Genomic DNA, 26,416 nt, shown 5'->3' with positions numbered 1-26,416 from the left:
GGGTAAAGGAAAAGTGAGTATCTGAACCCTGACAGAGGCGTTGTGAAATGGCCCATTTGGTGGTCGCCTTAGGTAACATGGCAACTCTGCCGTTTCTCGTTTTCTTGTACCATTCCATTCCAGTATAGAGAATGAAGCAAAAAAAATGAATCGAAAGATTTATTTTACCGGTTTGCTTAAATTCTTTTGAACTGTACGCGTTGCTGGACAGAAAGGGTAAGGGCAATATTTCTTGGCAAGAAATATTACACTTACTCTGTCTTTTAATAGCCGATTCGACCTATTTTGTGTTAAACACACCTTTTTATCTTTTTATAACATTTTAATAACTTTATTTTAACCTTAATATCTGCACAAAGGGTACAATAAAAATTATTAATTTTGTTGAACATAAAATGGTGGAGACTGAAGATCCAGCTGAACTACTATACTTTGACACTTTTTCACATGAAGTGGACACGGATATCAATCTCGATCTTGTGCAGTTTCCAAAACCAGTGTATATCACTCAGGTGCGCATAATTCCATTGGGTGCCCGGGTACAAGCAGACTTTCCTGGTGGTGTGCGCCTTGGCGCAACCAATCCTTCGAAATTCGATATAGAATTTTTCGTCAACGACTTGGGAATGCCGGGTGCATCTGCCTTTGAAAATTTGGGACATTTAAAATATAATCAAAATGATTGCATACATTTAGAATGTACACAAGAGAAAATACCAGCTGACGGTTTAGTTTTGCGTGGCTGGTATAGTACTTTGACTTTGGCAGTGTATGGTATTTTAACTAATTCGATGAATGAACCGATCGCAAGTCCACCACCACCACCCTGTGAACCCGCAGGTCCTGGAGATATTTGTAGTTTAAATGATAGTGATGGAGAGACGCCTGAGACCAGTTTGCCAGAAGAGTCAAGCAAAGACGAATAGAAAGACCCAATACAAAGTGATGTGGTTTCGGTTCACAAAACAAATGTTGACGATTATGAGCGTGATGATATGGAGTATGGCGTGAGGCGTAGCTCTGTTGAGCACTATGTACATTCAAGTGATGAACGTGAGCGTGTTATGCGTAAGGCATCACATTCTTCCGAATGTTCATTACCGCCAAGAACGCGAACGCATTCTGAGAGCAACGAGCGAGATTATGTACGTTTACATGGTGAACGAGATCGTGAAAAATTGTCACGCGATTGATCGCGCAGTCCAGATTATCCCCGTCGTCAGCGTCGCAAACGTTCAGAGCGATCACGTTCCGATGCTCATAAGTGGCCTCCACGTACACCACCGATATCAATTGATTCACCAACACGACCACGATCACCTGATAATGCGGACTATTCTGAAGACGATGTACATTATAAACTTAAATAACGCAGCTATATGCGTTCAAATTAATCCTTAAATCATGGCGTAGTAATAGAAGCTGTTACTTTGGATGACGATGACACACCAGGGACGCCTGGCGGTGACCAGTACGAACCAATACTCAGTGATGATGAAATTATTGGCGATGACGATTCCAATACGGCTATTGAACAAGTTATAGGTGATGAAGTTGAAGCAGAACTTCAAGCGGAAGCTGCAAAAGCTGAACCCGCTATACATGGGGTCGATCCATATACAATGCCAATTACACGTTATGAAAATGATATGCAATTACTATGTCGTAAAGAGTTGGAGACGCTTGTAGTCATTATAAAAAAGTACGACATGCAAACCAAATGCGAAAGCGTAAAATCATTCAATGATACGGCAAGCACAAGGAATGTAATTTGTAGAAAGTCTAACTGGGTGCTATGTAAGGAGGAATACAGGGGTTCATGAAAGTGGCAAATCACGAGCATTAGGGTATACCACAATCCATACGGTTGTGAAGGCGAAAAGAGCCACAGCACAGTTTACAAGCCACAATAAAAACAATGAAAACGAACAAAACCGCAACCTGTTACATATACATATTCCGCCGATCCGCTTGCAGCGATATCTACTAACACCAAAACAGATTCAGATAATGCGAATAAAGTGTTATGTCTTGACAATTATATTCCATTTGGATACGCGTAGTCCTCGAAATGGACGTGCATATTGGACACGCCTTTTACGGCGTGATAAATTTTACAAATGTAATGCGCGCGTTACCACCGAAATGACCCATAAAGGTCCAATTATAACTCGACTTTCTGGTAGACATTTGCCGCGAGATCACTCGCAAGAGATTAAAAGGCGTTTGCGTAGTATGTCAGGTTCAATGCCTGGCCTGGGCTATCAAGGTACACCGAATCCACAATTGTTGTATGGTGCTGCTGGTTAGTCAGGCAGTGCAAATGTTACACCACACATGTCACAGTCCCAGCATCTGCCACCAGCGCATAGCTACGTTGGTATACACGAGTTCCGGACAATTGCCCGGCCATGTTGCCGCAGCGTCTGCCCAGAATTCATGTAATCAAAATGTGGTTTCTCAACCAACTTCATTAACAGGAGCTCATCGGTAGTATAATTTATAGTCTTAAATATCGTCGGCGAAAGCTCCAACCAACCCCTCTCGAGTGGAAAACGTTTTATATGTGGTTTGAGCTTTCATAGACGATATAAACATATTTACATAAATGAATATGTGCGATGGAAAACCTCATATTTCCTTTTCCATAAAATTAGGTGTCATTTGCTTCAGTATAAAATACGTGACGCTTATGTGCATTCACAATTCATTGCGGACGTTATGACACGAATGAAGATGTATGAAATCATGGATCAGGAAGTACCGAATTTATCTGGTAGGGGAACGAGTTACAGATCCATTCACAAAAACGGATCTATGAATCAATGAACAAAAAAAAGAGGGTGAGTTTAAACTTCGAATTACTACTAATGTAGATGCCCATATAGTCCTATATGTTCGCATTTGTGTACGTACACGCTCTTCATCTTCCACCTACCCTCAGCACGTAGGTGATTAAATTCTGAATTTCCCCAATTCCTTTCAAAATATATATCTTCCAATACTTTTCGTATATTGAAATGCCACAAATTTTGGCGGCATCAGCAGCAGTACTAAGGTGGGAGGTATAAATATGGATTAGGGCAACTTTGATTCCAGAAAGTTTAGCATATTTAGTTTTGAGTTAATTAAATGCATATATGAAAGCAATAGGAAATTGTTGCGTGTGTGTGCCAAATGCTGGAGAATGTTACCAGCACTTATGTATTTGTTTGTTTTTTAGTGACAATTTGCTTGAAGCTATTGCTAAAACGTATTGTAATACATAATCAATAGTACATATTTGTAGTTAACTTAATATCCGAAGCAAATTACAACATACAAACTTATGTTGCTAGGTTCAAATTATTACCAATTTTACAGCCCATTTGCATGCCCCTATATCAGTTTGCCATCAGTTTTCACCATTCGCTTGAGTAGTCAAGTGCAGTCCTAGAATATTCGAATTGACTTCATTCAAATTTCTAAAAGTATAAGGAATTTAACCCTGCTAATATCGGGGGCAGATGAGTTTTCTTATCCGCGGTAGGCTTGCGATGTGCCTCGTTGCGCGGTAACGAGTGCAGCTGTTTTCTGTGGCAGAGCGGTTCGCCCTTCTGCGGTTGGTTTTCCTGTTGTCCTCGTTATGGGATAGCGAGTGAATTTGAGTTTGTTTTGAGAATTTTAAATACAATAGGCCGAAGGCCTTTGTATTCTTTGGCAGATAGCGGGTCTGCGTTAGGGCTTCTGGTGACCTCGCTTTTGAAAATTAAAAATAAGTGCTCGGTGGCAGATGGGGGATCTGCATTAGGGTTGTTCTGGAATCCTCGTTATGGGAGAACGAGTGAGTGGGAAGATTTCTGGTGTCCTCGCTTGGGGTGAGCGAGTGAATTTGGGTTCGTTTTGGGTCTCGATAGGAAGGTGGAGTTCGGAAGGGGGTGAGGGAGAGGAACGGAGGGATTGTTATGAGGAGCTATTGGCCTTCTCGCAGTCTATCTCCTCCGTTGGAAGAAGGATCAGTTTGACCAAAGGTCGTCTGACTTGACCCTTCTCTGTTATGAGGTCGACTACGCGAACTCGGTTATCTTCACCGGGGTGTACGCTGACGACTCTACCTAGCCTCCACTCGTTGGGAGATAAGTTGTCCTCTTTGAGGACAGCGAGATCTCCCACTTTTATATTTTCTTTGGGATGCTTCCACTTCACTCGTTTTGAAGTTCGGATAGATATTCCACCTTCCATCGTTTGCAGAAAGTGTGATGGAGGGCTTTGAGTTTCTGCCACCGATTGATCATCGAGGCAGGGCTCTCACTAGCATCCGGCTCTGGAGGAGCCAGTAGATGGCTGCCAGTGAGGAAATGACCTGGGGTAAGTGGCTCTAGGTCCGTTGGGTCATTGGACGCCGGGCTGAGCGGCCGCGAGTTCAGGCATGCCTCGATGCGGCACAAGATTCCTCAAAGGTGAATTTGTGTGGGGAGGCTATCTTTTTGAAGTGGCTTTTGAAGCTTTTCACTCCAGCCTCCCACAGCCCTCCCATGTGGGGCGCACCCGCGGGGATGAAATGCCACGTGAGTGACTGGTGGCTGTATTTTGAGACAGCGTCCTCTCGCGCTTGTGAGATGAAAGTCTTGAATTCTGATCGTAAGGATCGTGACGCTCCGACAAAGTTCGTACCATTGTCGGAGTACATATTTTTCGGGCATCCGCGCCTAGATATGAAACGGGCAAATGCCGCAAGAACACACGAAAAGGCAGACATAGCCTTTAGATAATCGACACCCTCTGCCGCGGTAACTTTTAATGTCGAAGGGTCCGGCGAAATCGACTCCAGTATTCGTGAATGCACGGCTGCAGTTGGGTCTGAGCACGCTTTCGGTGTACAGTGCAAACTTTGCAATTGTGAATTGTTGCCGTAATCATGGTTTTGATGTTAGGTATCCAGTATTGGGTGCGTATCAGTCGTAACATGAGCTGGTTTTCCCCATACAGACTTTGTTGATGAAACATTAGGACTGTTAGACGGGATAACCGGCAGTTGTATGGGAGGAGGATTGGGTGGCGTTCATTAAAAGCTAAGTCCTTTGACGCCCGAGTCGCCCTCCTACCCGAATGATGCCGTGTTGGTCTAGGTAGGATTAAGTGAGAGTATTGCACTTTTCCCAGCAACTGGTTTTCCGGCCTTTAGATCTTCATATTCGGAACCATAATGTTGTTTCTGATAGATTTTAATTAAAAGTCGTGTAGTGGCCTTAACTTCGTCAGGGGAGATTAGGTGCGACAGGACATGGAATGAATTTTTTGTTTCGGGGTGAGTTCTTCGGTAGAACCTCATAACGTATGAGAGCACCCGTAAAGCCCTAGGTAGGTCTGAAAAGCGTTTGAGAACATCGGTAGTATTTATTGTTGTTGTTGCGCAGGTCTTCGCCCTCTTTTCCTCTACGGAGGTGATGTAATCACTTTCTTGTGCTGGCCATTGGGAAGTGTCTTCTTGCAGCCAAGAAGGTCCCTGCCACCACAACGAATTGTTGACCAATTCAGACGCAGGTAATCCTCTGCTACCTAAATCTGCTGGGTTTGATTCTGAATTTACGTGCAACCAGTCCTTATTTGCGACCATGTCGATGATCTTGGTGATCCGATGTGCGACGAAAGTGGACCAGGAACAAGGCGGTTTCCTTATCCATGCGAGGACGATCGTTGAATCCGTCCACATTTGAACTCTCACTGGTCCCAATTTAAGGTTCCTGAAAATTGATTCGGCGATTTCCGCTAACAGTACGGCTCCGCAAAGTTCCAATCGTGGAAGCGACAGGATTTTCACCGGGCCTACTCGGGTTTTTGCTAGCAACAGGTTTGTCCAGATGTCGTTATCCGTTTTCACGCGCATGTAAACGGCTGCTGCGTAGGCCTTCTCGGATGCGTCACAAAATCCATGGATCTCGATGTCGGTTCCTGGAGAAAAGTTGACCCATCTAGGTATCCTGATTTTATCGATTGTCGGTATTGGTCGGTGAAGGTTTTCCATTTTTCGAGCGTACTGGTCGATACTGTGTCATCCCAAGCGGTGCCTTCTAACAAAATACTCTGCATGAGTATTTTGGCCACAATGACCATTGGCGCCAGCCATCCTAATGGATCGAAAGGTTTGGCGATTGCTGGTAGTATCGCTCTCGTCGTCCCTGCTTTAAAATAAAATAAATCGGAGAGGGCATTCCATCGAATTCCTAATGCTTTAACTGAACTGGTATCTTCGAAGGCCAGGAAGTTTTCACTGAGGAGGTCTGCTTTGGGGATGTCCCTTAGAATGTCCTCTGAATTGGATGTCCATTTGCGAAGTGGAAAGCCCGCGGAGTGTAGGACTTGACGAATATCATCTCTGGCTTTAATGGTCGATGTGATCGTATGTCCACCCGCTAACACGTCATCTACATACATGTATTCTCGCAGTATGCTAGCCGCTGTAGGGTGTAAACTTGCGACGTCGTCTGCTAGTTGTAGGAGCGTTCTAATCGCGAAATATGGTGCGCAATTCACTCCGAAGGTAACCGTCTTTAATTCGTAGAGACTAATAGGGTCATTCGGGGAAGTGCGATACACAATGCGTTGAAATTTGGTGTGATTTTCGTTCACCCAAATTTGTCGATACATCTTTTCGATATCGCTATTGAAGACGAAACGGTATAGTCTCCATCGTAAGATAAGGATGGGTAGATCGGCTTGTAGAACTGGGCCTGGGAGTAGAATATCGTTTAGGCTATTACCGCCGTAGGGCTCGAGGCATTAAATACTACCCGTACCTTTGTAGTGGTACTTTCTGCTTTAATAACGGCGTGGTGGAGCAGGAAGTAATGATCCGAATCGTCGGATGGGATATTATTTTTTAATTTTCTCATAGCGTTTCATATTCTGACAACACTCGAACATATTCTTTACCTAAATCTGGGTTTTTTATTAGCCGCCCCTCATTCCGGAAGAATTGAGAGCATGCACGCTTCAGGGATGGTCCTAAGTTAATATTGTTAGGGTAATCCTGCCGGAATGGTAGTGACACGGTGTACCTTCCATTCTCACTTCGCTGCGTTGTTTCTTTAAATAGCTGTTCGCAGTACCTTTCATCTTCATTTAATATTTTATTTTTGGGTACATTTTCTACCTCCCAGAAAGCTTTGAGTTGATTGTCTAACGCAACCTCGTTGTAGAAAGACATAATGCTCTTCGTTGGATTCGGTGATTCGATACGACCGGTTAGTATCCAACCGAACATTGTCTCTTGGGCTAAAAGTGTGTTTAGCACATTCTTTTTTATACCGCTCATTATAATTTGGGGATATATGTCTCCGCCAAGTATGAGGCCTACGTCTTCATTGACGTAGAACCTCTTGTCTGCCAAAACCAAGTCTGGGAATGCCTGCATAGTCATTGCGTTGATATGGCAGGATGGAAGATTCCCAGTGAGTTTCGCTAGAACTAGTACGGGTGTAGTCAGGCTGAAGCAGGGATCCACTGGTGAACGTAATTCGATGTTGGATGCTTCTTTCACCTAAGCTGACACCGCATTTGTGATGCCTGAAACATGGGCATGCATTTTCCTCGCTGGCAAATTGATTCTGCGTTTCAGTCTTTCAGTTATAAAGGAACATTCAGACCCAGAATCAATTAATGCCCGCGTGGAGAAGTCGGTAACATTATGGTGAATTTGTACGCGAGCAGTTCCTAATAGCACACCTGTGCTGGAATTGGCATGGCAGGATTTGACATTCTGGTTCGTAGAAGATGGTGGTTGTCCCGATTCCTGTCTTTTCCGTGCCTCTACCGAAGTTGATGGGGTATTATCCGCATCTTTGAATGGGTTGCGCACCGCCGGTTGGTGAAGTGTGTCCGCATGCAGGAGCGTGTGGTGACGAGGGTGGCATTTGGAACAGTTGTATGAACTGGTGCACCTCGTCACTGTGTGTCCTGGGGATAAACAATTCAGGCAGCCATTTGTAGATTTGACCAATTTAATCCTTTCTACCGGGTTTAAATCGCAAAAACGTGAACAGTTGCGTAATCTGTGCTCCGTAGATTTGCACATTTTACACATTGATTTTGTTGTTTGCTTGGTTACTTTGGTTTGAAAAGCACCAAGTCTTTTTGTAGGGTTTTCCGTCGACTGGCGCGACGTGTTTGACTTTTGCACTTTAGAAGTGGCATTCCCTGTAAAACCAGACACGGTTTCAGGTGTCTGGAAACGATTTGACAAGAATTTGTCCATATCCTCCCACTTGGATATGTCCGTCTTGTGGTCAATGCTCTGCTCCCATAGAACCAACGTATTCTCAGGTAATTTTGTCGAACATAAATAAGTAATAATCGCATCCCAATTTGAAACGTCAATCTGATGTGTTTTTAAGGATGCTAAACAATTATTTATGTCGCGCTGTAAGGTTTTGATTGAGCTGCCGCACTCGCCATCTATCTTTTTTAGATTAAACAAAATTTGTAGTTGTGAGTTTATGAGAATCCGCTTATTCTGTATCTCTCACATAGGTTTTTCCAGGCTGTTTCGAAGCCTTCATTTGTCAAAGGACATTTCTTGACAATGTCCTTTGCCTCACCTTGGGTTTTTTGGTTAAGGTGGAACAACTTTTCTACCGGGCTTAGGCGACTGTTGTTTTTGTAGATGGCCGTGAACAGGTCACGAAACGTTGGCCAAGATAGGTAGTCGCCCTTGAATACCTCAGTATCGCAGGCTGGCAGGCGGATACTGTGTTCGCGCGCGCGTTCTCCCTCAGGTTTGACTGCCCTATCTTTTTCCTCCTTCAATTTAGTTTGAATTTCAGCCATGTTCGACATACATCTCAGGAATACGGCATATGCCGCTTTATGCTTGATCTTGACCGCTGCAATTTTCTTAGCGTCGAGCGTGTCAGAGTCAAGCAATTCCTCGAGGGCGGTCTCGGTTTTTCCCACTTAGCTTGCAACTCTGTTTGCTGTATTGCTAGAGTGTGTATAGTGTGCAGAGCCGCATTTATGTCATTAAAATCGGCCTCGAATTCGATTATTCGATCGGCCAATCTAATATATGATTCCATGTTCATGGATTAAAATTTGTGATCAAATTAAAAAAGGGGTTGTAAAACTGAAAAAACCTGTGCGAATTACCCAATCTACAATGATTAAAATATAGAAAAAACTCTTTATTTAACGCTTTAAATTTATTTATTTTTTCACTGATTTTGCAGCTTATTTGTGCCGAAAAGCAGGGAGAAGGGGAGAGCAACAACAACGTCTTTTGTGGAATTAAAGGGGGCCACTCGCCACTTCAACGTTCAAATTTGTTATAAATAAGTGCGCGCGCTGATATAACACCTCGACGAAAAGTGTAAAAACTCAGTGAAAACTGTTGTAAAAACTGTGTCGATTGAATTAGTGAAAATTAAAGTGCTTGAAAAGAAAATGAAAATTGCCACAGTCGTATGGCGTGAGATTTTAATGTGAATGTGAGGTTATGTGCACCTCTTCCTTGTGCTGTGTCCGGAGAGCCTTACCGCTGGTGGGGGGACAGACCAGATAGTCACAAGGAATGTTAAACGACGTTAATGCAACGCGTTTGCACTTATTTTTCTTTTCGGCACTAAATTTTTTACACTTTTCGCGGTTAATTAGAAATCACTACGCGTGTGGCACACAGTATATGGATTATGTTTTTACACGGATTTTATTTTATTGTAATAACCAAAAAAATGTGGTAAGAAATATTGCACTTACTCAGGTATTTTTTGGTGACTTGTATACTGGTCATGATGTGATGATGTGGCAAGATAACTCGGTGTTGCAGTGGCTTCCGCTCACTGTCGATTGCTCAGTGTTTGACGCTGGTGTTAAATAATAGCCGTTCTTAAACGTTTTCTGTTATCGCTGTTGATTGTGGCAAAAACTCTCCGCATAACTTTTTATGTGAGGAATTTGAAATTTTTTCGGGCAGCTATGGTCGTATTTTGTGGACTGTAATTTAGGTGCTGTATACTCCTCTCTTGGGGAGATAGGACCAAATGATCGGCCGGGGTGCGTCTGATCCTTGCGAGAGGTGGGCGCACCGGGTCGATCTCAGTGGGAATATGCGTATGGAAATAAAAATAAGAGAATGCGAGATTTCTCGTTATAACGATATGTTTTATTGGGTAGATAAGAAATATACAGGAAAATATATTACCTTGTGAATATGTGACTACGGCAGAGATCGCTGGCGGCAGATGTGTATTGTACGGCTGTTGAAATCCAGGAGGCCGGTTGTATAGCAAGATACAACCGTTGACCCGCAAAATCTTCCGTTTTGGAGGGGAAAGGCACCCACACATCAACCCCGACATGCATATGCATGAGTGCTGACAAAAAACACACATACACCGCATGTGGCGGTGATGGTGTGGGTGGTTACAAATTAATTCGAGTATCGATTCGCAGGGTTGCATTGGGGGGATCGCAGACAGATGTGGAAAAAGTTAGGCATCCTGCCTAAACAACTGTTGATTTAGAGTTTTAAGGATATAAATATTTTGTTACAAAATTGTTATTAGGGGGACTCATGAAAGCATATAAACTTATAAGGTGTAAAATTATATCCATTTACACACGCTGTTATATGAACGCACCTAGTAATACTCTTGATAAACTTGATTGTTTATCAGCTGTATTATTGCCAAGCAAATTGTTTTTGTTTGTTATACAAATTAAAAAATGCCAAGATTAACTAAAAAATCTAAACTAAAACACCTTTTCTTGCTGCTGTTGGAGATTTCTGATGAAAATGCCTGCTGTAATGTCTGCAAGGTTGCATTCCTTTGAGTTTACCGCGTTTACACAATGAAATATGCGCGTAAATTTATACAAATTGTGTAAATGATTTTTCATACAAAATTTTACAGTTCGTTTACGCACTAGATAAATTTATACGTTTACACACTTTATAAGGCATTTATACGGTTACATGAGTCCCCCTAATAGTGTATACGCGATAAACTCAAAGGAATGCGACCTTGCAGACATTACAGCAGGTATTTTCATCAGAAATCTCCATCATTAGCAAGTCATTTACAAGAATATCTTAGTACAGACGTTTTAGTTTTGCTTTTTCACTTAATCTTGGCATTTTTTAATTTGTATAACAATCTAAAAATTTTTGTTTGGCAATAATACATCTGATAAACAATCAAGTTTATCAAGAGTATTACTAGGTGCGTTCATATAACAGCGTGTGTAAATGGATATAATTTTACACCTTATAAGTTTATTTGCTTTCATGAGTGCCCCTATTATAATTTAATTATCTTCGCGCCCGAAAACCTTTAAAGAGACTTGCGGTGAAAGAATAATCGTTTTTCGATTAACTATCAACATATGCAAGGTCAGCGAGCAAGCCCAGTAAGAATGCTGCATGTTAGATAATGAATTGACCCATTCATGCATTGATAGTTTTGAGTCCCAACCAAACAGTATATAATTATTTAGTTTTTTTTTACTAAACAATTAACGAACAAACATCTTTTTGCAGCAAACAATTAAGAACAGACGACGAACTATCGACGTAAAATAATGAAGATTTAAAAATCAAAAGAAATGTTTTTGCGGGGGCCAATTTTGACCCCCAAAAAAAAAATGCAAATTAAACAAAAAAACTGCAATAAAATATTGGAACAAATGTCCTTTATTGACGAACAAACGTTAATATATATTTATCGACTAACAATGGGGAAAATATCAATAATTTTGAGGGGCCAACTAAACAGTATATTTTTATTTAGTTTTTTTTTTTTTAATTACCAATTGACGAACAAACAATTAAGAACAAACGACGAACTAACAATTTAAGATAATAATAGCTTGAAAATAAAAAAAAAAAAAAATTGTGAGCCTGGCTAATAGGTTATCTATCAAAAAAGCTGTAACTAACTTTAAGTACCTACTTAATTTCGACTTTATTTATTTATTTTCGCCATATCCATAACTTAATAGCAGTGTTTTTTTCCACGCGTATACATTTACGTTTACGCGTAAAAAAACGCTTATCCTCGCTTAGATAATGCTCAGGAGACCCATCTAGCGGGCAGTGGTTAAACAACTAGCCACAGCACAGGGTGTACCGAAAAGCGGAGACACAAACCTCTGATAGCCATAGTGTATAACATATTGCTGAATCAGTTCCGATGAATTGTGGACTGTTATGGTCCACTTGTGAGGATTTGACACATCAACTTGCGGCGCTGTACGATTTTGACATTTGCCCACCGATTCACAAAAACAAATTACATGGAACTTTTACTTGTGGTCCTAGGTGTGTCACCGTAGCTACCAACTTGTATGGTTCCACCATGGCAGCCACAGTTAAATCAGGCCATTTAACTGTTCCGTTCCATGGCGCATGCGCTATGAGGACATTCTTTAACGGCTTGACGGCGATTGCCATTTGCCATTTTGAAGAATCAAAAAGCAAAGTGCACCCGTCATTGCCGGTAGTGGTCGGTAAAATTTAAGCCGAAAAAAAGACAATCAAATTTTTTGTCCGCGAGTTTATATAGTGTGAAAATATATTTGGAAGACATTTAGAAAGTAGAAATAGCCATAATTGGGCAAGTGACGACGATATCAATTAAATAAAAAGGAAAAAAAAAATAAACACGAAAATTGTAAAAATGTGATTAAGCGCGGTCTGGAAAATCGGGCGTGTAGTAAAAAATAATTTGTGAAAATTTGGAAAAGGTGCAAAGCCAACCACGAATTTTCATAAAAAATTTAATTAACCTTTTGCATGGAGTGAATATTTCTCACATGCGAGAAACGTGTGCAAAGTGAATGCTTTTCGACAATTTTCAGCGTTCCTACAGTAAAATTATTCGAAAATTTAATCACCATTGAATGCAAAAATAAGAATAAATTGTGCTATTCAACTTTTCCAAAACCTAAGTTGACACGTGCAAATACAAACTTATTTGCAAAAAAAAATTTGTCTTCGAATGAACTCGAGTGACAATCGGTGGGGCTTTCTAATCAAGTTGCTTCAATTCCACTGCATTTCATCAGTATATTTGTTGCACACCAAAGCAGTTCTCCGGCATTCCGGCACTCTAACAAAAAAATAACTAAATTACCTAACTAAGTAAACGCGCTAAACGGCACGTCCAGGAGCAGCGCCGCGAATCGCATAGTGTACAGGCAAAATAACGAATTTCACAGCATCCCGGCTAAATCAATAACCCCATCAACATCATTGTGTCATCGCCATCAACAACCAAAATTTTAGCAGCGGTCCACGACAACCATCGCCTGCACAACAACAGCAGTGCCGCTGTAACTAACCACCATCACAACGCACATAACATCAACATCAAGAAGGAAAACGAGCACCAACTACCATCATCAACCGCGCGCTACCACAAAAACGGCAGGCCGCCATACATAGGCCAGCCGAACAATTGCCGGCACAAGAACGGCAGGCCGCCATACATAGGCCCGCCAAACAAAACCTGATACGACAGCTGGCCAACGCCAACGATTGCCGGCACAACAACGGCAGGCCGCCATATATAGGCCCGCCGAACAACACCTGCTACGACAGCCGGCCAACGCCAACAATTGCCGGCACATCAACGGCAGGCCGCCATACATAGGCCCGCCGAACAACACCTGCTACGACAGTCGGCCAACGCCAACAATTGCCGGCACAACAACGGCAGGCCGCCATACATAGGCCAGCTGAACAACACCTGCTACAACAGCCGGCCAACGCCAACAATTGCCGGCACAACAACGGCAAGCCGCCATACATAGGCCCGCTGAACACCACCTGCTATAACAGCCAGTCAACGCCAACAATTGCCGGCAGAACAACGGCAGGACGCCATACATAGCCCCTCCGAACAACACCTGCTACGACAGCCGGCCAACGTCAACAATTACAGGCAACAACAACCATACCGGCAACAACATCACCAGTAACCACATCGGTAGAGGCCCACAGGACAACCTCTTGCTGAATAAGTAGGTATTACCCTACCGGGTGAGTCGCTGCCAAAATAATTGTAGCATATCCAGTAGAACTTTGACGCAACTAAGTATATTTTCTTTTAATTAAAATAAACAGAAAAGGGAAGCTAGGGTTAGACAACAAAATTTTATAAGGTATACTAAACATTTGAATAAGAATTTTAGTATTTAAAGACTTGGTTTTCTTTTACTGTGTTCACACGCTCTCCCAGTAACATTTACTTTTAGTTCCATACATAAGGGATTTGGTCTTGGTTATATATATATATATGTATATGACAATACAATAGTACATACATGTAAATTTGAGGCCCATTGGCGCGCGTGTCGCTTTTAGTTTACAGTCTAACTCTACTGGAGCTCAGTCCTAGTTTATTTATTTATTTAAATGCATTTCATCTTTTTGCATTTTCTTACTAGGTAGTATTGTAAATTTGTTAAAAGCAAACAGATAAGTTAGATAAAATTGGATTTAGTGTAACCAAATTTTATAGGTCAACAATAAGTATAGGAAAAAGAAAAAAGACGAGCCTTAGTGGCATGATTGAAACGACGTAGGTACATACATTTGAATTAGTATATTACATTATATAATACTCTAATGAAATGGTAACATGCATGCGCATTGCTAGCTCAATGCGGCTGAATATAAATTATAAATAAAAGATTTTTTTTTTGCTCAGCTACAGAATGAATTGTAAATAAAAGAGAACCAACACAACCTCATTTAAACTATATGAAGAAGAGACAACCATTATGTGTGTGGTCATATTGAATTAATGAGGGGCAATAAATAGGTTTCTACATATTTATGAGCACATTTATTAAGTGTATCAGCTCCCTTTATTTCAGAAACACGAATGTGTAAGCACTTTATAGGAATCAGCCAGATTTAGGTTTGATTCATATTTCTTAACGTAGTGACTAACGATTCAATGAATTTCCTTACTGCCCCGTTCAGTCACTAAATGTACTAAATATAACTTTTTTTCAATTTCACAAAATTTTGGAATAATCGAGCGCACTTACGACGAACGATCGGCAATACTTAACATTCATATATGCGCCTGAAAAGAGGGCGATGGTATGATAAGATATACACATATATTTACCTCCACCTACAATTTAACGAGATTTATTAAAGCGAAAATAAGTTCAATTCAAAATAAGATAGGAAATTAAAATTATTAAGTAGAAAAACCAAAAAGCATATTACACCTTTGGAATTACTAAGAATGAATTTTATAACCATTCCATTGATATTACAAATGCATGTATATATGCATACAACGAAGTAGCATATGTATCTACATATACGATGTAGCCTATATACCTATGTATATAAAACGATAGATTTTTGTTGTTGTTGTTGTAGCAGTGCTTCGCCCCACCTAACAGCCGCGACCGATCACAAATTGTCATCAATATCCTCTAACGGGAGTCCAAGGAAACTTTCTGTTTCAACAGGGGTGGACCTTAATGAAAAGGGTGTTAGAGGCATTGGTTCCACATTACAATTAAAGAGATGGTTGGTGTCACGTGGGGACACATTGCAAGCGGGGCATACATTTTGTATGTCGGGGTTGATTCTGGATAGGTAAGATTTTAACCTGGTTAGCATCTCATTTCTCTCCCTGATGGGGAGTATTCTCGCCTCATTATGTAGATGGTGTTCTGGGGACATAAGAAGGCAGCCCGTGGCTATTCTGAGAGCAGTATTTTGGCAGGCCTGTAGCTTCTTCCAGTGGGTAATTTTTAGGCTTGGCGACCATATGGGTGACGCGTAGCATGCAAACGGCTGGCCAATTGCTTTGTATGTAGTAATGAGCGTTTCTTTATCTTTTCCCCAGGTACTGCCAGCAGGAGATTTGAGGATTTTATTACGGCTCTGGATTTTCGGAACAATTGCGGTTGCATGCTCACCAAAATGTAGATCCTGATCAAACGTCACATCCAAGATTTTGGGGTGTAGGACAGTCGGTAGCGTAGTGCCATCGATGTGGATGTTCCATGTTGTAAATAAGGTCGCGGAAGATTTAGTCGGTGATAATGCTAGGTTTCGCGAGGCGAAAAAACTGGAGAGATCAGGGAGGTATCTGTGGCAGAGCTCATCGATCTCTGGGCCTGGGCCTGTGGCCATTATTTTGCAGTCATCGGCGAATGAAACAATAGTGACTCCTTCTGGTGGTGAAGGTAGATTAGATATGTAGAAATTAAACAAAAGTGGGGATAGGACACCACGCTGTGGCACCCCTTGTTTAATTCTTCTTGGTTTTGATGTTTCGTTTATAAATTGCACCGATGCCTGCCGACCACCCAGATAATTTGCGGTCCACCTTTTAAGACATGGGGGAAGGGTATACCCTTCCAGGTCTTGCAGTAACGTGCCATGGTTGACCGTATCAAAAGCTTTTGATAGGTCTATCGCTACGAGTACTGTTCTGTGGTGGGAGTTTTGATTTAAACCGCAATTTATCTGGGTGCTTATGGCATTTAGCGCGGTGATGGTGCTATGGAGTTTTCTGAAGCCATGCTGATGACAGGCTAGCTGCAAATTTGCTTGGAAGTAGGGGAGCAAAATGGCTTCAAGCGTCTTTGCGACTGGCGATAGGAGAGATATCGGACGATATAACTCTCCTATGTTAGCCTGTTTCCCAGGCGGGACCACCTTGGCCATTTTCCATTTTTCGGTTATGACAAAGGTGGAAAGAGACAGGTTGAAGACATGTGCTAAGTATTTGAAACCCTCTTTCCCTAGGCTTTTAAGCATCGGGATGGCTAAACCGTCTGGGCCCACTGCTTTGGATAGTTTAGCGTGACCAATGGCATCTTCAACCTCTCTGGCGGTGATGGTAATTGGTGACGCGCTGAATTTATGTTTATGTGCGTGTCTGTTGGCCCTTCGTCTATCTTTGTCGACCGTAGAATGCATTACATATTGACGGCAGAAAGCGTTCGTGCATTTTTTCGAATCCGTCAGCACTTTATCGCCGAAGGCGATGGAAACTTTGTCATTTACATTACGGTGGACCAAAGTTTACCCACACCGGCAGAGCGGTTACAACCTCTTAGGTGCTCCCATTTCGCTCGCTTGTGTTCATCTACAAGCAATCTGATGCGTTGGTTTATATCCCTTATTTGGGGGTCGCCTGGGTCGAGCTGTCTTATAAGGTCACGTCCTCTCGCTAAATTTGCCGCCTCAGCCGGGAAGTGGGACCGAATTTCGGGAATTCTCCCGGCGTGAATGAAAAGTGCCGAGGCGGATTAAATGACCTTGCGGAAAGCACGCTCCACTTGGCGGGCATCAGTCGGGATAGGGAGGGCAGCAAAGAGGTTGTCTGTAAAAGGTTTGTATTCCTCCCACTTTCCTTTTTTAAAGTTTATGAAAGTGCGTTTTTCTGTAACGATGAAGTCGGCGGTACGCTCGAACGAAATAAGTATAGGCAGGTGGTCGGATGCCAATGTTACCATCGGCTGCCAGTTACGCAGTTTACGATTTCTGCGCTCAGGATTGAGATATCCGGCGAACTGTGACAGCTTCCTACCATACGTGTGGGGGCGTCTCCGTTTATTGTGCAGAGCGTCGTTTCTTCTATTTGATCCGCCAACATCTCAACCCAACTGTCCGCCCGCAAGTTTGAATGGCATAGATCGTGATGGGCATTAAAGTCGCCTAAGATAATGCGATTGTTGCCAGTGAGTTAGGCGCTAATATTAGGGCGGTATCCACTGGGGCAACAAGTGGCGGGAGGGATGTAGATGTTGATGATTTCTAGGTTTGCATCGCCTGACCGGACAGATAGGCCTTGACGTTCTAAGACATTGTCCCTGCGGTCGATGCCAGGATCAAATATATGATATTGCACAGAGTGGTGTATGATAAACGCGAGGCCGCCTCCATTTCCGCTCATGCGATCTTTTCTGTGGACATTATACCCAGAACAGGTTTGCAGTGCAGATCTTGCTGTAAGTTTAATCTCTTGAATCGCAGCAATGCGGATGTTGTGCCGCTTCATGAAATCGACTATCTCCGTGATCTTCCCAGTTAGTCCATTACAGTTTAACTGCAGAATTCTGAAATGCATAGGGGGAGACGTCGCCACTCTTGGAGTAAGTGACGGGTGACTACGCCTGGTTTGAGGAAGGCCAGGACGCAACTGTTGTTGTGGCCCTGGCACTGGGCGTCCTTGGGCAAGCATTGGGGTACCCGGTAGATTGGGGTTTGCGACCTGGCAACATGGCGCAATGAAACCCGTCGGGGGGTTGCCGTCGCGGAGACCAGAACATCTATGAAAGTGGCACCGCCCAAGGGAGGAGCTGCATTGGGCGGATGTCGCAAACATATATATTCTGTGCTGGCAAACGGGGTTAGGAACTAAGAGTCTGTTTCCCTGACCTAGACGATTGCTGCCGGAAAAGAGGGGGGGGGGGGGAGAAGACGGGGGCAGGGGCTGATGCTCAGCATTGCTACCGACTCTACTACGAAGATACTAGTTATGAGTGGTAGCAGCTGTTTGAGTTGTTGGCGCCAGGAGCGGGTACTAGTTGTGGCTTGCTGAGCAGCTGGGCTGCTGGAAGATAGTGGGGAGGAGGGGGGGGGGGCACTAAGGCGTAAACTACGGCGCTCTTGGACGTGAACAGCTAGGAGCCACAAAAGATTTATAAAAGTTACGTAGACGTCGGGTTTCGGGATCAAACCCAGAACAACCTGTCCGATGCAATCATCCCTTACACGAGACACACTGAACAGAGTATGACCGTCCTAAAAAGATTCTTTTCCGGCAGATGCAGCAAAACCATTTCTCAGGACCGGGGTCAGGAGACGGGCCCGGATTGGATTCGATACCGTCCCGGAGCAAGAGAATATGGAGCAGTCCCGCTGCAAGCAGCTGCTGGGAGGAAGACAATTTGTGGGAGGGACGCAACAAATTAAATGGGGTTACACTGAAATGACAGTCCTTGGTCGGGAAAAATTCCGAGTCGCTCCGGTACATAGAACCGACTGCCTTGGGAAGCGACCATAGCTTTTTCCTTCGAAACAAACTACAATCAAACCAAAATATAATGAGATAATAAAAGTCGCAAATAAAAAGGAATAAAATAAAATCAAATAAGTACGGAGGTCATTTTTTTATCTGTTCGGGATTTTTCGAACACTTCCTATACTGCAAGAAAAGAGCTGTCAAAATAGTCATACATATATATCGTATTTGATAAATACGATAAAGCGTTCTTTATTTTTCAATAATTCTTTAGCAACTAAAATTTATTTAGAGTGAAAATATTTTTTTCATTTTGATGTTTTTACAAAAAGTTATATAAAAAATTGTTTGATAAAATTAAAATAAACAAGTTGTTTTTTAACAAGTGAATGTCCTACATATTTCCCCTTCCAGAGACTTTGTTTAACGATGAAGTCTCGATCTAAAGCGTACATGACGTGGAAAACGACTTCTTACATGAGGGTGTATTGGAACACAAATCGTTCGAGGATCTTCACAAATATCAGTATTAAATACGAATGCTGGCTTGAGTCGATCAATTGATATTGATTTGGTACAATTATTAATATTGACGTTAAAAACTTTATCATTTCTGCTCACCACTAGATATGGACCATCATACGGTGACTGAAGAGACTTTTTAACAGCGTCACGACGAACATATACATGAGTGCAAGTAGCAAGATCTTTGTGTACGAAAACAGAACGATTTGATTTATACGAAACTTCAATTGGACGCAGCGAGTTCATTGAAGATTTCAGTTGCTTGACAAATTCATCGGAAGGAGACAAATCATTCCTAGCGTCGAAAAAATCACAAGGAAGCTTTAAGAAGTTCCATAAACCAGCTCAGCAGGACTGGCATTTACATCTTCACGTAAACTTGATCGCAGTCCTAACAGCACAATTGGTAAAATTTCCATCCAGTTTTTAGTGTTGTGACACATGAAAGCAGTCTTCAGCGAACGATGCCACCGCTCAATCATACCGTTGGCACAAGGATGATACGACGTAGTGCGTATTCGTTGAGAACCAAGAAGTTGTGCAAGTTCCTTAAAAAGATTGGATTCAAATTGACGACCTTGATCCATTGTAATTTTTGAAGGAACTCCAAACCGAGAAATCCACCCATGAAATAAAGCTTCCGCCACAGAACGGGCACTTATGTCAACTAAGGGAATTGCTTCCGGCCAACGAGTGAACCGATCAATGCAAGTTAAAATATACAAATATCCATGTGAGGAAGGCAATGGTCCAACAAGGTCAATGTTAATATGCGAGGAACGTGAACTTGGGTTTTCATAACTACCTATCACACTATGATTATGACGATGAATTTTTGATCGCTGACAATTAGCACAAGCTTTTGACCATGTCCTAATATCTTTTTTCAAATTCGGCCATATGAAACGCTGTAGAATTATTCTAGCTGTCGCATTAGCTCCTGGATGAGACATGTTGTGAATAGTATTAAAAATGTCTCTCCTAAAACCAAGTGGAATGTATGGTCTTGCATTGCATGTGGATATATCACAAAATATAGGCTTCGACGACGATGGAATTGTTATAGATTTAAAAATTAAAGATGAAGAGCTTGGATTCTCAATTAATTCTTTTAGTTCTGTATCTTCTTCTTGAGCTTTTGCTAACTCTTCATAGTTGATTAGATTCGGAGAATCAATAGTCGAAATTCGTGAGAGAGTATCTGCTATAATATTTTCATTTCCTTTGATATGACGTATGTCGGTGGAAAGTTGCGAGAGAAAATCCAGTTGACGAAACTGCCGAGGCGAAGCTTTTTCAGGTTTCTGTTTAAACGCAAAAGTAAGGGGTTTATGATCCGTATAGATTATAAAATTACGACCCTCTAGCATATAGCGAAAATGCTTTACCGTAAGGTATGCCGCAAGAAGTTCTCTATCATAAGTACTGTAACGTTTCTGGGTGTCATTTAGCTTCAATGAATAGAATCCCAGAGGTTTCCAAACCTCATCAACTTTCTGTTGTAGAACACCACCAATTGCTTCGTCAGATGCATCAACCATAACAGATATCGGTGCAGAATCTATAGGATGAGTCAATAGAGTACCTCGAGACAATTCATTTTTACATTTTTCAAACGCGGATTGAGCTTCAGGTGTCCATTCGATTTGAGATTTGTCATTCTTCTTATTACCTTTCTGATAAATAAGGAGTGGAATTTGCATCTCCGCCGCATGTGGCAAAAATCTTCGGTAAAAATTCAACATCGCAGTAAAACGTCGCACTTCCTTGACAGTTTTCGGTTGCGGAAAGTTTATAATTGCATCAACTTTCTCAGGAATTGGCTGAATGCCTTGAGCAGACACTAAATGGCCGAGAAATGTTACTTTATCTTGTCCAAAATGGCATTTCGCAACATTTACTGTTAGACCATATGACTGAAGGCGATTAAACAATTGCTCAAGATGAAATAAGTGTTGTTCAGAGGATTCAGAAGCAATTAAAACATCGTCGAGATAAGGGAAACAAAAGTCTAACCCTCGAAGAACCTCATGCATGAACCGCTGAAACGTTTGAGCGGCGTTACATAAGCCAAAAGTCATAAATCGGAACTCAAATAATCCGAACGGGGTAATTATAGCAGTTTTTGAAACATCGGTAGGAGCAACCGGAATTTGATTGTAGGCTCGAACTAAATCAATGGTAGAAAAAACTGTCTTTTCTGAGAGCCCATAAGCGAAATCATGGATGTGCGGAATGGGATAACGATCAGGAAGAGTTTGAGCGTTAAGACGACGATAGTCTCCGCACGGACGCCACTGGCCATTTTTCTTTAATACCATATGTAACGGACTTGACCAAGAACTTTTAGATGGGCAACAAAGTCCTTGATCGACCATAAATTGAAACTCTCGTTTTGCAATTTCGAGCTTGTCCGGTGCTAAACGACGAGGCCTTGAAAATATCGGAGGACCTTTTGTCTCGATGACATGTTCAACACAATGAGGAACTTTTTTCTGATGCAACGAAGGATTCGTTAAATCCGGATATTTAGATAAAAGTTTATGATATATGGTTGAACTTACAAGAGTCTTTATCGCTGGTAACTCTCTTAATTCACATAACTTACCGGAAGAGCTCAGACCAGTTTCACAATCTACCAAACAGCCTTCTTTTAAATCCACCAACAATCCAAAATGTTTCAAAAAATCTGCGCCAATTATAGGACTGCTAACATCAGCAATAATGAATTCCCAAGCAAAGGAACGACGTAAACCAAAAGTTGGGGTTAAAAGTTGAGTACCAAATGTGTTGATAACTGTACCATTAGCAGCAAAAAGTTTGTATTTGTCTTGCTTTTTGTTAGATATACCTGCTGATGGGAGAACCGACAAATCCGCTCCAGTGTCTATCAAAAACTTTTTGTTGGTGGACTTATCAAAGATATGTAAACGATTAATTGTAGAGTATCGGCCACTAGCTTCATCTAGTGACCGACCGGCGAGTTTCCCTGATGGTGTTGCTTGAATGAACACGGCTGTCCACAATTCCGGGCTTGAGACCTAAATCTACGATGATAATAGCACCACTCGGTTGTATTAGCTGACTTAGTTGTGTAACGCCTATGCGAATTTGAGCGACTTCTGCGTCGAAAGTGTTGTTTTTGAAGATTGCCAATAGCTGTGCTCAAAGTTGTTATTTGTTGTTGAAGATCCGATAGATTAGGAAACGATTGTATTGCTGCGATAGTTGATTGTTGTTGTGCTGAAATTGCTTGAATTTTATCTGCCATTACTGCAAGTTTATCCAACGTTTCAGAAAATGTTGCCAAAACAGCTTGCGTTTGTGAAGGTAGACGTTTTAGCCACAATGTTCGCAGGAAGTCATCGGTAACTCCACCATGCGAGAGACCACGCATTTCCCGCAGAAGACAACTAGGTTTTTTGTCCCCTATGTCCAAATCGTTCAACAACTTTTGGATTCTCTTCTCCTCGGAAATTGAAAAATGATCGATGAGACGTTGTTTAAGCTGCGTATATATATTCTGAGGTTGTGCCAGAATAATATCGCTTACCTGACTTAATATATCAGATTCTAATTCAGGAAGAATCGTGAAATATTTTGTTTTCTCTGACACAATTCCGTGATGTTCGAACTGTGCTTCGATTTGTGCAAACCATATCAATGGGTTTTCCTTCCAGAATTTCGGAATTCGTAGATGAATTCCTCCTTGTGAATTGCTTGAAGATGGCACAATTGTGTTGCTGATTGTGGATAGCGGATTCGTGTTTATTGTGGTTGATTGCTGTGATGAAACGGCATTGTCTCCGGAGCGTGTATTCGGCATGATGCGTATGAATATGTTCACTGGTTCGGGGTCACCAATATATCGTATTTGATAAATACGATAAAGCGTTCTTTATTTTTCAATAATTCTTTAGCAACTAAAATTTATTTAGAGTGAAAATATTTTTTTCATTTTGATGTTTTTACAAAAAGTTATATAAAAAATTGTTTGATAAAATTAAAATAAACAAGTTGTTTTTTAACAAGTGAATGTCCTACACATATATACATTGGAAAGCAGTAGTGATGGAACGATATTTCGCTATTGGTGATTACAGCGCCGCTATTGACAAATCGCTAATAGCTATAGCTTTTGCAATCCAAATATATTAGCGATTGGAGATTTTCCTTCATTCGATTCTTTTGAATGACAATCACCTCTGGCAGAATATCGCCAATAGCGATTGGCGATTTTCCTTCAGCATGGAATTCTAATACTAATAGTGATAGCGGCGATGCAATCATCGATAGTGAAATATGGTCCATCACTACTCATCTGTGTGCTTTACTTTCCGACTGAGTAAAAAAGTTTATTGGATACAAAAAGGAATAATTTTCTCGAAAATTGGAAAAAATATACTTTTACAAAAGTTTGTCCGCTATTATCGAAAAATCGGGATAGCTGTCTTAAGAACTACACAACGAAAAAAATGTCTCGTCAACAGATAGTGGTAAATAAGGGCTGCTTTTTGTGCAGAGAAATTGTAGAAACGGCGAACGGAACAAAGCAAACTTGTGCAACAACCATTTCGACGACGAAGTGATGTGCAATAATTGCAAAAAATGGTTTTGCAATGGCCAAGGAAACACATCTGGACCCCAAATTGTTAATCATTCGGTGAGGGCTAAACATAGGGAAGTCACCCTACATTCTGAAGGTCCACTTGGAGAAACAGTACTAAAATGTTACTGGTGTGGCGTATGTAATGTATTTGTATTAGGATTCATTCCAGCACAGGCTGATTCTGTTGTAGTGTTGTTATGCCGGTAAGCTGAAAATGGAGTAAATATTAAAAAGTGTATATATTTAAACGAATAAATTTAAATTTTAGTCAACCATGTGCAGCGCAAAACTCTTTGAAAGATATAAATTGGCATCAAGAACAATGGAAGCCGCTTATAACTGATCGTTCGTTTTTGCCGTGGTTGGTTAAGGTGCCTACCGAGCAAGAGCAGTCACGTGCACGACAAATATCAGCAGCACAAATAAACAAATTGGAGGAATTATGAAATGAAAATATTGATGCAACATTTCAGGATTTAGAAAAGCCTGGTATAGATACTGAAACATCACAAATGCTATTGCTTTATGAAGATGGTTATCAATACGAGAAAGTTTTTGGTCCACTTGTGCGCCTAGAAACAGAATACGATAAAAATTTAAAAGAATCGCAAATACAGGAGGGTATAGAAATAAGATGGGGCGTTGGCTTAAACAAAAAAACAATAGCATATTTTACGCTTGTTAAAACTGATTCGGACATGAAACTAAGGCAAGGTGCACACGAGGATACGCGTCCTAGAAGCGTACAAGATATTTCATATAGCTACAATTTATCTACGGCTCAAGATCTGCACACGAATATATTTTCAAGCGTCGCTACAAAAAGCAAACAATTATTGAAAAAAATAAAAATAAAAAATTAAATTTCTTCAGCTATGTCCGTCCCCTAAACCAAAGGAAAATAGATTTTAAACCTTGTTTGCATCCCCGTGCCTTTGTAAATTATGAAAGGCAATTTTAAACTACCGCGGACTAGAGAAAAGGGTGATTTCTAGTTTCCAACACTTTTTAGCCTTTTAAACGCTTCTAACCAAGCTGTTGTGGAGTTTAATATTCTTTTTCGCTTTGGTAATATACCTTTCACGCACTTTTATTAAATAAAGTAAAATTTTTTAACTAATTACACAAATTTGCATACAAAAAAATGTAAACAAACATCTTGTTCTTCCTTTTTTTCAAGCGTACGTACGCTCAGCGACCAACATTGCTGTACGCTTAGCTACACGAAAATTTCATTCTTTGTCGCTTTCATGCAGCTGACGCCTCGTATGCAGCTCTCCATTCAAATACATGTGTTCGGCATCAAAGCGTACAAATTTCGCCTGCAGCGTCTATGAGACGTAGCCTCGTGTGCACCTTGCCTAAGGTAACGTTTTAAAAGACGGTGCACCTACAAATTTTTATCGAAATTTCTCAAATATGGTATAAAAAGACGCGCCTAGACCTCCGTTTTAAGAATCCGAAAGCGAAAATCAAAAACTATATTTCAGTCAAAAGTTATTTACAAAAAACCGCAAAATGACCCCGGGAGGGTCCGAAATATGGGGCACGATCCACAATTTTTTGCATAGAAGACCTTTATGGGTTGGCGGCCGCGCTTAAAAATTACCCTGGGTGGATCCGACACCGGTTTGGGGATCAAAAAAAAAAAAAAAAAAAAATGCGCGCAGAACACCTTTCAGCATTAGTGTATGTGGGTACATCAAATGTGGCAAAATAACAAAAACCACATGGAAATTTGAACCGATTTTTTGCTTATATCTTTTGACAGAGATAAAAATTTAATTTTCGCTTTCGAATTTTTAAAACGGAGGTCGAGACGCGATTTTTGATATGACCTTTGATAAATTTCGATAAAAATTAGGTAGTGCCCCGTCTTGTAAAACGTTGCCGTACCAAATGCATGTGTTATTCATAAGTTAATACTTCTAGGCTGTGGCCGTTTAGAGTTTTATAAAATTTGTGTTTCTAATGGAAAATAAAAGAAGTATGGAAGCATATATCACTCTTCTTATTGTAAACAGATTAACTCAAAAATAAAGTTTTTTGGGAGAATGCAATTCAAGCTTTGTCATATGGTTTGTATATGGCTGGATTCTCCGGCTAATTTCTAGGGCACTGAAGTTGGTGGACAATTTTCTGCTTAAGAAAATTTTTATAATAGTTTGAAGAATTTGCTATATTCTTCCTCCGCATTTTTCATTAAAAATTTATTCACTTTAAAATACAAATATTATGCAGCCAAATACAACTTTCAGAATAAATTCTTTTTTTCCAACATTAGCTTTTTCGGTAATTG

General features: G+C 41.1%; 1 long non-coding RNA gene and 1 pseudogene across 1 annotated transcript in view; both read left to right on the top strand.

The window, feature by feature from the left end:
• The first annotated feature begins 2,408 nt into the window (after positions 1 to 2,408).
• The window catches only part of LOC137249971 (uncharacterized), a 73,031-nt gene continuing 49,023 nt past the window's right edge, over positions 2,409 to 26,416 (top strand). The window contains exons 1-2 of the long non-coding RNA XR_010952660.1: positions 2,409 to 2,490; positions 2,658 to 2,843. This is a non-coding gene — a long non-coding RNA (uncharacterized lncRNA). The remainder of the gene's footprint in view (positions 2,491 to 2,657; positions 2,844 to 26,416) is intronic.
• Positions 23,942 to 25,722, top strand: LOC137248013 (regulator of nonsense transcripts 1 homolog; annotated as a pseudogene).

The sequence above is a fragment of the Eurosta solidaginis genome, chromosome 4 (genome assembly GCF_040869045.1).
Source record: "Eurosta solidaginis isolate ZX-2024a chromosome 4, ASM4086904v1, whole genome shotgun sequence".
In the NCBI taxonomy this organism is placed as follows: Eukaryota; Metazoa; Arthropoda; class Insecta; order Diptera; family Tephritidae; genus Eurosta; species Eurosta solidaginis.
Note: the sequence above shows the minus strand (reverse complement) of the source record. Positions and strands in the feature narration are given on the sequence as shown.